General features: G+C 47.0%; 1 pseudogene; it reads left to right on the top strand.

The window, feature by feature from the left end:
• The first annotated feature begins 718 nt into the window (after window positions 1-718).
• Window positions 719-8,423, top strand: LOC102263618 (annotated as a pseudogene).
• The last annotated feature ends 335 nt before the right edge of the window (window positions 8,424-8,758 follow it).

Here is an 8,758-nt window from a genome sequence, read left to right as displayed (position 1 = left end):
TCAGGCCTCTTGTCATCCATGTCAAAAGCTGAAAGGGAGGTTTCCAGAAGCAGCTGTTTTGAAGAAGCTCTGCAGAGAACATTTGCTTAAGAAAAAAAGAAAGCAGCGGATGGGTGCGGTGCTTACCACTGCTCTCATGTATTGCGTTGTTGTGAAATTGGGACTGAGTGTGGGCTCTGTGTCCAGGCAGGGCCTCCGACTTTTGGGTGAAGTTCACATGGGCTATTGATTTCTCTTTGAATACCCCAAACTCTCCTCCCAGCGCTCCTTCTCTCTTCACTTCACCCCAGCGTTTGGTCTGCAAAGCTGCAGAGTGGGGGCAGGATGTCCTAGCAGCTCACCCTTCAGAGCTGCCAAAATGCCCAGCACGGCTTTAGGTGGGGACCCAGGGAACATGGTTTCTTTCTTACAGGCTGGGATTGTCAGCCAGGAACCGAATTTCTTGTGTCCCTTTGAATGCCCAAAGCTAGGGTGCTCCGAAGAAGCATCAGCCACAGAGGCAGCGGGCGAAGAAACTGCCGGAGCTCTTGGCTGGTGTGGTTCTCAGCTCCTGACACTTGTAACTGATCGCCCCTGTCACTTCCTGTCATGCAGCCCAAGTAGGGGGAGGAGTTCCTTCAGGGAAACCATGCTCTACTCTGCTTGGAGTATCCCGTCCGCAGGGCTCCGCCACAGTGAGGGGCGGGGGACTCCCGCGTGGATGAGGTCGGAGTGCCCGATGGTGTGGTGTTGCTTCTTTGTCCGAGCTCAGGTAAGCTCCCTGCAGCTGAGCTGGGGCTGGACCAGCTCCCAACGCCCACCCAGGCCTGGCTGAGCGGTGCCAGGAGCTGAGGTGTAGGAGGGCACAGCTGTCTCTTTCTCTCCCAAGAAACTGAGCAGGAAGCTGCTGTTAAAAACACCTGGAATGGCGGAGGCAGACTTCTGCCTCACTTTAGTCTGAATCAGAAAAGAGTGTGTGGTTGAGCTTAAGACCACAACTGGTTGAGCTTGGTGGGGATGGTGAGTTAAGCGGAGCGCCTAGGTGTCAGCGTGTCCTTGAGCATCTGTGATTGGAGGAGAGCAAGGGGAGGTGGGCCTTTCACTCTTTGCCCCACGAGGCTGGTATATTAATTTTTATGAGACCTGTTTTCAGTTAATGGGGAAGAAGGAAGGATGTATCTGCCTTCTGTTTTGTTTGTTTGGATCACAAAGTGGATTTCCAAGATCTTCTCTTCTTTGCGTTGGAAGATGGCCGAACTCAGTTTTGGGAGTTCATTCTGCTCGGAGCAACCTTTTTTTGTAGGTTTCCTTAAAGTTTCCTGGTGTTTTGAATATATTCATCATCAGGAAGATGAAGTCAGATAATATCAGCAGAGACTCTGACTCGCTGGTGTTCCCATCAAGAGTGTGGGTGCCTGGCACGGGTTATTTCAGGAGAGGCTGAAAACGCTCGATTTCTATGGGCTGATTTAGGAGCCCTGAGGCTTACTCTCTCTGCCCCTTTTATTCATTTGTTTGTTTGTGGGTGAGAATTAAAGCTTTGGAGAAGCCAAAACTGTATTCTAAAGGAAATGCCCATTGCCTTTTCTATTCCTCTCATCAGTATTGTGTTTCAGAATTGTAATGCTAATTCCAACTCTTTTGTGCATGACCATTATAGACATACATTTTTATGTTTTTTAGTCTTTTCATGTGATTTGGGTGGTCTCATTGCATATCTCCATTCCCATCTCACTCACCAAGCTATTTGCTCACCCCAAAAAGAATGACTTTTTTAGTCTTTTCATGTGATTTGGGTGGTTTCATTGTTTATCTTCTTTCCCATCTCACCTAGCTATTTGCTCACCTGATAAAGAATAACTTTTGAGCCTTTGAGATATGGAAATGGACAACATTTAAAATGATTTACCACATTTCAGTGCAACAGTGCTAGGAAATAGTACAATAATAGCTAACGTGTAATTAGATACTTTTCACGTTACTAAGCACTTTATTCGCGTTAGCTCATGAAATTCGTATAGCGCTGTGGGGTTTGGCTATTAGTATCATTACCATTTTGCAGATGGTAAAACTGAGGCTTAGAGCAGACAAGTAATTTAATTTGCCCAAGGTTACCTAGCTGGTTAGTAGGGGGTCAGACTTCAAATTCAGGCAGAAGGGATCCAGAAATGACACTCTGAGCCATTGCGCGCTACATGATGGTTTTAATGATGGGCCCCTTCCCACATCTGTCACACGCAGCATCTCCGGTGACACTTTACTTTTCAGTACTTTGGCAGATCAGCCTGTTCTGGTGGATGTTTGCCGTGGTCCAATTAACACCGACATAAGAGGTCTTGGTGACACGTCACCACCTTCTCCGGACTCAGTTTGCCCACCTCTCAAACGGACATGTCTCTAAACTCATTTTAGCTCTGATATGAATCTTAGGTATGCAGATATCTTGTCCAAAAAGTAAAATATAGTTCTCATATCTTCCCTATTTCAAAGTCAAATGATTTAATGAGTGCTTTTAAGTGCACGTTTCCCAAGAATATCACTGGAACTCAAAATGTAATTGTCTGGCTAGCTACTGACCTTTATTCTGCTCTTGAAAATATTATTAAATGAATTTTTATTTCTTGGCTCGGAGATTCTCCAGGAAAGGACTGGAGAAATTGGGCTGGATGTGGGAGGGACACTTGGTAATTGGATGTGGAGGGTGAGTAAGGGCGGCGAGAAGCCCTTTACAGATCTCATGCATTCATCCTCCTAGATTTGGCCATGCTGGTTCTGTATGTGTGGAAAAATGATAGAGTGTGATGGTTAAGGGCCTGGCTTTTAAACCACAGAGATTTAGGTCTGAGTCCCAGCTTTGCCTCTTAGTAGCCATGCAATCCCATGTGTGTTATCAAACCTCTGTGAATCTGTTTCCTCCTCCGTAAAATGGGAATAATAAATAGTGTCTACCTTTAGGAGTGCCATGAGGGGTAAATGAAATGACTCCTGATGGTGCCCAGCACAGAGTCAGTACTCCGCAAAAGTGATTTATGTCCCAGGTCTTACTGACCACAAAATGTGTTGGTTGCTACCAGAAAAAAGAATTCTTCGTGTGTGCATAGGGGCTTAGCAACGACAGGGCTGTGAGACCTTCTATCCTACGGTAAGGATGGCCCTGGTTTGATTTTGTGGAGGGAAGGAAGCAGCATATTCCACAGAAGGTCAGTGCTTCGTTTTAAAGTGCCGATTCCAGCCATGTTTTTACAGCTTTCCCAGAACACCAAGTGGGAGCCACGGAGGGGAAGTTGATTCAAACCAGATCCTAAAAAGGCCTCTCTTGACGAAACACTCAGAGGTGACTCGGAGAGGGCGAGGTCAGGGTGCTGACCCCGAGTGTCCACCGGGACAGAAACAATGAGTGACTCTAGGACCTAAATATAGACTGTGTGGCTGTCACTCAGGGAAACCAGCTCCCGATGCTGCCCTGAGGGTGGGTCCCATGGGGAGAGCTCAGAAAGCAGCCCCTTCGCTCTGTCAGCCCCGAATAAGTTTGTCCATATTCTAGCTTCTCACGCCTCGAGCACCTGCCTGTTTGGCGGGTTTATGTCCCCATCTTTTCCCTTCCGCGTCTTGCTGGGGGAGTTTGCCGCCTCTCTCCCTTGTTCCTTGCAGACCCCATGCAGCCACTGCCACAAGCTCCAGGTGCTCTCGCCAAAGTGCTCCTCATGGAGCACTGGCTGGGAGTCAGGAGTTTGGGGTTCAAGTTCTAGGTGTTGGGGTTCACCTTGGGCAGTGCTGACCTTCCCTGGGTGCCAGATTCTCCAGTAGAGGCGTGGCTGTTAAGAACCTGGATCCTGGAGGTTGACAGTCGGGGTTCTGACCCTCCCTGCCAATTGACGTCGGGAAATTCCTTACCCCTTGGGCCTCAGTTACTTTCCCTGCAAAATGGAAATGACGCTAGTATCCGCCTCAGACACTAGGAGTTTATAAAATATCTGTGAAACCCTTAAAGCTAGTGCATCTTGTCAGTGCTCAAAAAATGCCAGCCATGATTATGATTGTGATTTGTAGGGAAATGAGACTTGATATGGGTCAGTGTTTCCTAAACTTCAATCATGTTTCTCATATCCACATACCACTTGTACTGTTATCTTTTACTTACTGGTTTTCTTTAAATTCGCTACTTGTTTTTTAACTTGGGCTGATCTTAAGCAATAATAATCCTGACGTTACTAAACACTATAATGTGTTCCCTAAAACACATTGTAATAGATGCACCCAGGTCTGCAGCATGTGGCCTGACATGATATTGTGTCACCGGTACGTCCACTTCCCACACTTTGGGGACTGTGGAGCCAGTGGCTCTGAGTGCCTGAGGCCAGGTTGCTGCTGCTGGTGATTTTGACAGTGCTCATCCCACCAGACGAACAGGGCCGATCCTTTCACCCATCAAACACTGCCTGAGAACCAGCTTGGTGCGTGACTCAGTGCCAGGTGCCACGATGGCCAAAATATGGGTGTTGGTTGCCCCTGCTGTCTTCTTTGAGTGGGACTTTACCAGCCTAGAGAAAATGGAATGAAGAGAGTCATAGAATGACCCAATTGCTGAAATCCCACCTTAATGAGAAGAGAAGCCAAAGCCACTCTCTGCCTGAAATCTCTGGATGAGGGTAAAGGAGACTGCCTCAGCCCACTTTTGCTGAGCAACAACCACCCCAAACTCAGTGGCAAACAGTAACAAGTATTTATTTTTATGCTCATGTTATCCTATATATTAAAAGGCTAATATGCAAATTGTCCCCTCGACCGGGAGTTTGACCAGGAGTTCAACCAGGAGTTCGACCAGGGGGTGGGGCTGGCTGGCCAACTGCCTGCGGCCCTTCCCCCCGGCCAGCCCTGCCCCCAATTGGCCCCTCTACCCAATTAGGGGCAGGGCTGGCCCTCCAACCACCCGCGACCCCTCCCCCTGGCTGGACCCTACCCATGCCTGAAGTCGTGCACTGGGCCTCTAGTAGACAATAAAACTGAGACCTGTAGAGGTTAATTCACTTGCTCAAAGGCACACAACTGTTAATAATAATAATAATAATAATAATTTCCTCCAAGCAGATGACTTATGCTCAGATACAATTAGGTTTCATTCTACCAGTACCTGATTAAAAAAACGGTCTTCATTCTGACCTATCAGTTTCATGGCTCACATTACAAAGACATGGATGACATATATGCCAAGTCTCCACTGTAGGACCATTGTGGTGTGGTCCTTTAGGACAGAGCCATGTCATCTCTTCCTCTAGGTCTCCCCTTTCCACTTTGTCCCTCAGCCCTCACCCAGAGCTGTGTGTACAGACTGCTGAGAGTACGGGATGGTTGGGGCGGAGACAGGGAGGGACATTTGTCAAGCCAGGGGGTCAGGTCAAGCCAAGGGTGGAAGGCGGCGTAGGGTCGGAGCAGGGGAGGGATTGGTTCCTGCACCGTCCTGGAACTCTTATTTGGAGCCATTCTTCTATTCTTAGTTTCGAAGGCACTTTGTTCTCGGGTGCATTGTTTCAACAGCAGCCAGGAAGTCAGTCCCTGCTCAGGGTCAGCAGTGCCCCTGGTTCCTGCTGGGGCCGCCCAGGTGGGAAGTGTACTGGTTTGTTTCAGGGCTGATATTTCATCATCAGGATCATCGCCGCCCTTTCTCCGCTTGTGCCCACCCTGTCTGCACGGCACAGGGAAGGACGAGGAGGAAAAACAGAGTCCAGTGAATCCGTTCTTTGTAGCAATAGTAGTTAGTTAGCTACACTTACTTCTGTGTAAAAAGAAGAATGCTAAATCCGGGTCTCAACAGCAGAACACTGTGCCCTCTGAGAGAACACATGCCATAGATGTCATTTTAACTTTCCTAGCAGCCACCTTAAAATACATGAAATTAATTTTAATGATGCATTTAACCCAATACATGCATCCAAATATTAGCATTTCAACATGTGATCAGTATAAAAATTAAGGCCCTGGTCATCAATGGCTCAGTTGGTTGGAGCATCATCCCATGCACCAAAAGGTGGTGGTGGGTTCGATTCCCAGTCAGGGCACATACCCAGGAGCTTATGGGAGGTAACTGATTCTCTCTCTCTCTCTCTCTCTCTCTCTCTCTCTCTCTCTCTCTCTCTCCAACAAAAGGTTTTAAAAAATAAAGTGAGATCCCTGCTAATAAAAACATTTATTAAGAGGACATTTTACTTTTTTTCTCATACTAAATTTTCAAAATCAAGTGTGTGTTAATAACGTTTGAACACCTCTGAGTTCACTCGCCACATTTCAAATGCTCGGTACATGTGGCTCACAGTAGCATCTTGAGAGTGCAGGTCTAGAGCAGCAGCATCCAGCAGAACTATGATGATGGTAATATTTTATATCTGCATTGTCTCCTATGGAAACCACTTAAATCTAAGCAGCTACATGCTCCTCATAGCTATCATATTGGACAGTGCGACTCTAGAGATTTGGCCGTACTAGCAAAATACTAATTACTCATTAAACTTGATCAAAATATTGTTTTTCATTTACCACATTGGCAGAGATTAAAAAGTTTGATAACACTGTTTGGCATGGGTAACAGGACCTTTCACGCATGGCCAGTAGGAGAATAAGTTAGAATGGCCTTTATAAAGGGCCATTTGGCAATGTTTATGGAAATTGCAAATGTACATTGCCTTTGGCCCGGCAGTTCCATCCTGAACATTGCAGCCTATTATGTGTGTAGAATAGCTTAGGTAGAAGTATTTTTGCTGCAGCAAAAGATTGGAAACCACATACATAGCTAGTCATTAGGGGACTAGTTAAATAAGTTATGGTACATTTTTAAAATGCAATTTGCAACTGTTGTAAAATGTGAAGCCAATATTCATTTGATGGTGCGGAAGGCTGTCCAAGGTATAGTGTAGAGCAAGAGTAGAGCAGTGCATGTAGTATGATGCCACTGGGTTAAAGAAATGACATTTTTGTCTAGAGCAGCTCTGGACAGATGTAAAAGAAACTGATCACAGTGGTGCCTCCTAAGGATACACCGTACAATGACAAATTTTGGAATTTCAGTCACTTGAATTATCTGCTCAAAAAATAAATATCTAAAACATACATAGAGAAAACTCCAAGGGAAGGGTGAATCAGAGAGGGCTTCCTAGAGAAGGTGACCTTTGGGCTGGATTGTGAAAGATGCATAGGAGTCCTCTGGCAGCAGGAAGGCTGAGGCTCAGGGCATGAACGAGCAGGACAGGTTCAGGCACCTGTGTTTTCCCAGTGGTGGGCAGAGTACTCAGTGTACAAAGTAGGGTAGTAATGGAGTTTGGACAGGCACTGGATTGGCCAAATGGGAAGAGTTTTGTGAGCAGAGTTTGGATTTAACTCTGTGCGCCAAAGGCAGTCATTGACAGTTTGAAGGAAGTGGGAGATGACACGACTGTCGTGTGGAAGACGCTTGGCAGAGGGGTGTATGATTTGAAACCGTGGTTCTCCGTGTCATCAGGGACCCCTCGGAGTCCCCAAGATCTAGAAACTGTGTAATCACAAATCAGATTTTTCTTCATGTGCGTCAACCAGGATAACAGTCACAGATTGATGGCAGAGGCAGGTGTGGGAAGCCAGCTGTTTTCTGTGCAGCCAGACATTAGGAGAGGTGCGAAAGTAGAGAACAATGCTTCTCTTCTCACTGTGTATTTTGTTTTGAAAAATATAGTAACTTTTCATTAAGTGATGACAAATAGATTAATAAGTAATATACTGTTACTTTAAAAGAAGGAGTGCTTTTCATGCGCACGGTTGGACGGGCCTTCTTCTTCTTCACTGGACACGGCCAACGTGGTGTCCAGGTGCTTCGTGGAGGTTGGCTGGGTGGCCTCCGCCTCTTTTGGGCCTTATGCTGGGAAGCTGGTCATGACTGTAGATGTTATTGGATCAGAACAGGGCTTTGGTCGATGGACCTTGCACTCCAGTGAGGAGACAGGCTATGCCTTTCAAATGCATGCAGCTCCCTGACTTCATCCTCAGGTTCCCACACAGTGCCCGCTAGAAGAATGTTTGATAAGCCTGGCAGAAGGCAGATATCAGTACAAAGTGGGCAGCCACGAGGTGGGCCAGGAAGATTGAAGCCAGGGGAAAAAAGCCAAGAAGACAGGTTTTGTTCATTACAAAGTCATGAAGGCCAAGAAAATGAGGAAGTGAATAGTCAAGATTCAAGTTAGGAAGCTTCAAAAGGCAGCTCTCCTGAAAGCTTCTCCCAAAAAGCACCTGCTGCTAACGGTGCTGCTACTGCAAAGGTTCCAGCAGCAAAGGTGAGCGCTGTAGGCAAGAAGGCTGCAGCCCAGAAGGTTCCTGCCCAGCAAGCTGCAGGCCAGAAGGCAGCGCCTCCATAAGCTCAGAAGGGCCCGAAAGCTCCAGCCCAGAAAGTACCTGCTCCAAAGGTATCTGGCAAGAAAGCCTAAGTATATAGGGGGCTATTATCTATCTATCTATCTATCTATCTATCTATCTATACTATAAAAGGCTAATATGCTAAGTGTCCCTGCTACTGTCCAACCTGTTTGCTATGACGCGCACTGACCACCAGGGGGCAGATGCTCGCTGCCGAGCTGCAGTGACTTGGCAGTGGCGGTTCTCAGGTGACACACTCCGAAACCACAGAGGAAGGAGCCCGATTCCTCGTGGGGCCTGCACAATTCTACCTTTGACCGGGGGTTATGTTGTTGCTGGGGCACTGTCGGCCCGAATCTGGTTTACTGCACACTTGCATTTGTGTTCCACATCCTGTATGATAGCA

Source organism: Myotis brandtii, unplaced genomic scaffold (genome assembly GCF_000412655.1).
Source record: "Myotis brandtii unplaced genomic scaffold, ASM41265v1 scaffold268, whole genome shotgun sequence".
In the NCBI taxonomy this organism is placed as follows: domain Eukaryota; kingdom Metazoa; phylum Chordata; class Mammalia; order Chiroptera; family Vespertilionidae; genus Myotis; species Myotis brandtii.
This window is presented reverse-complemented; position numbering and strand designations above follow the sequence as displayed.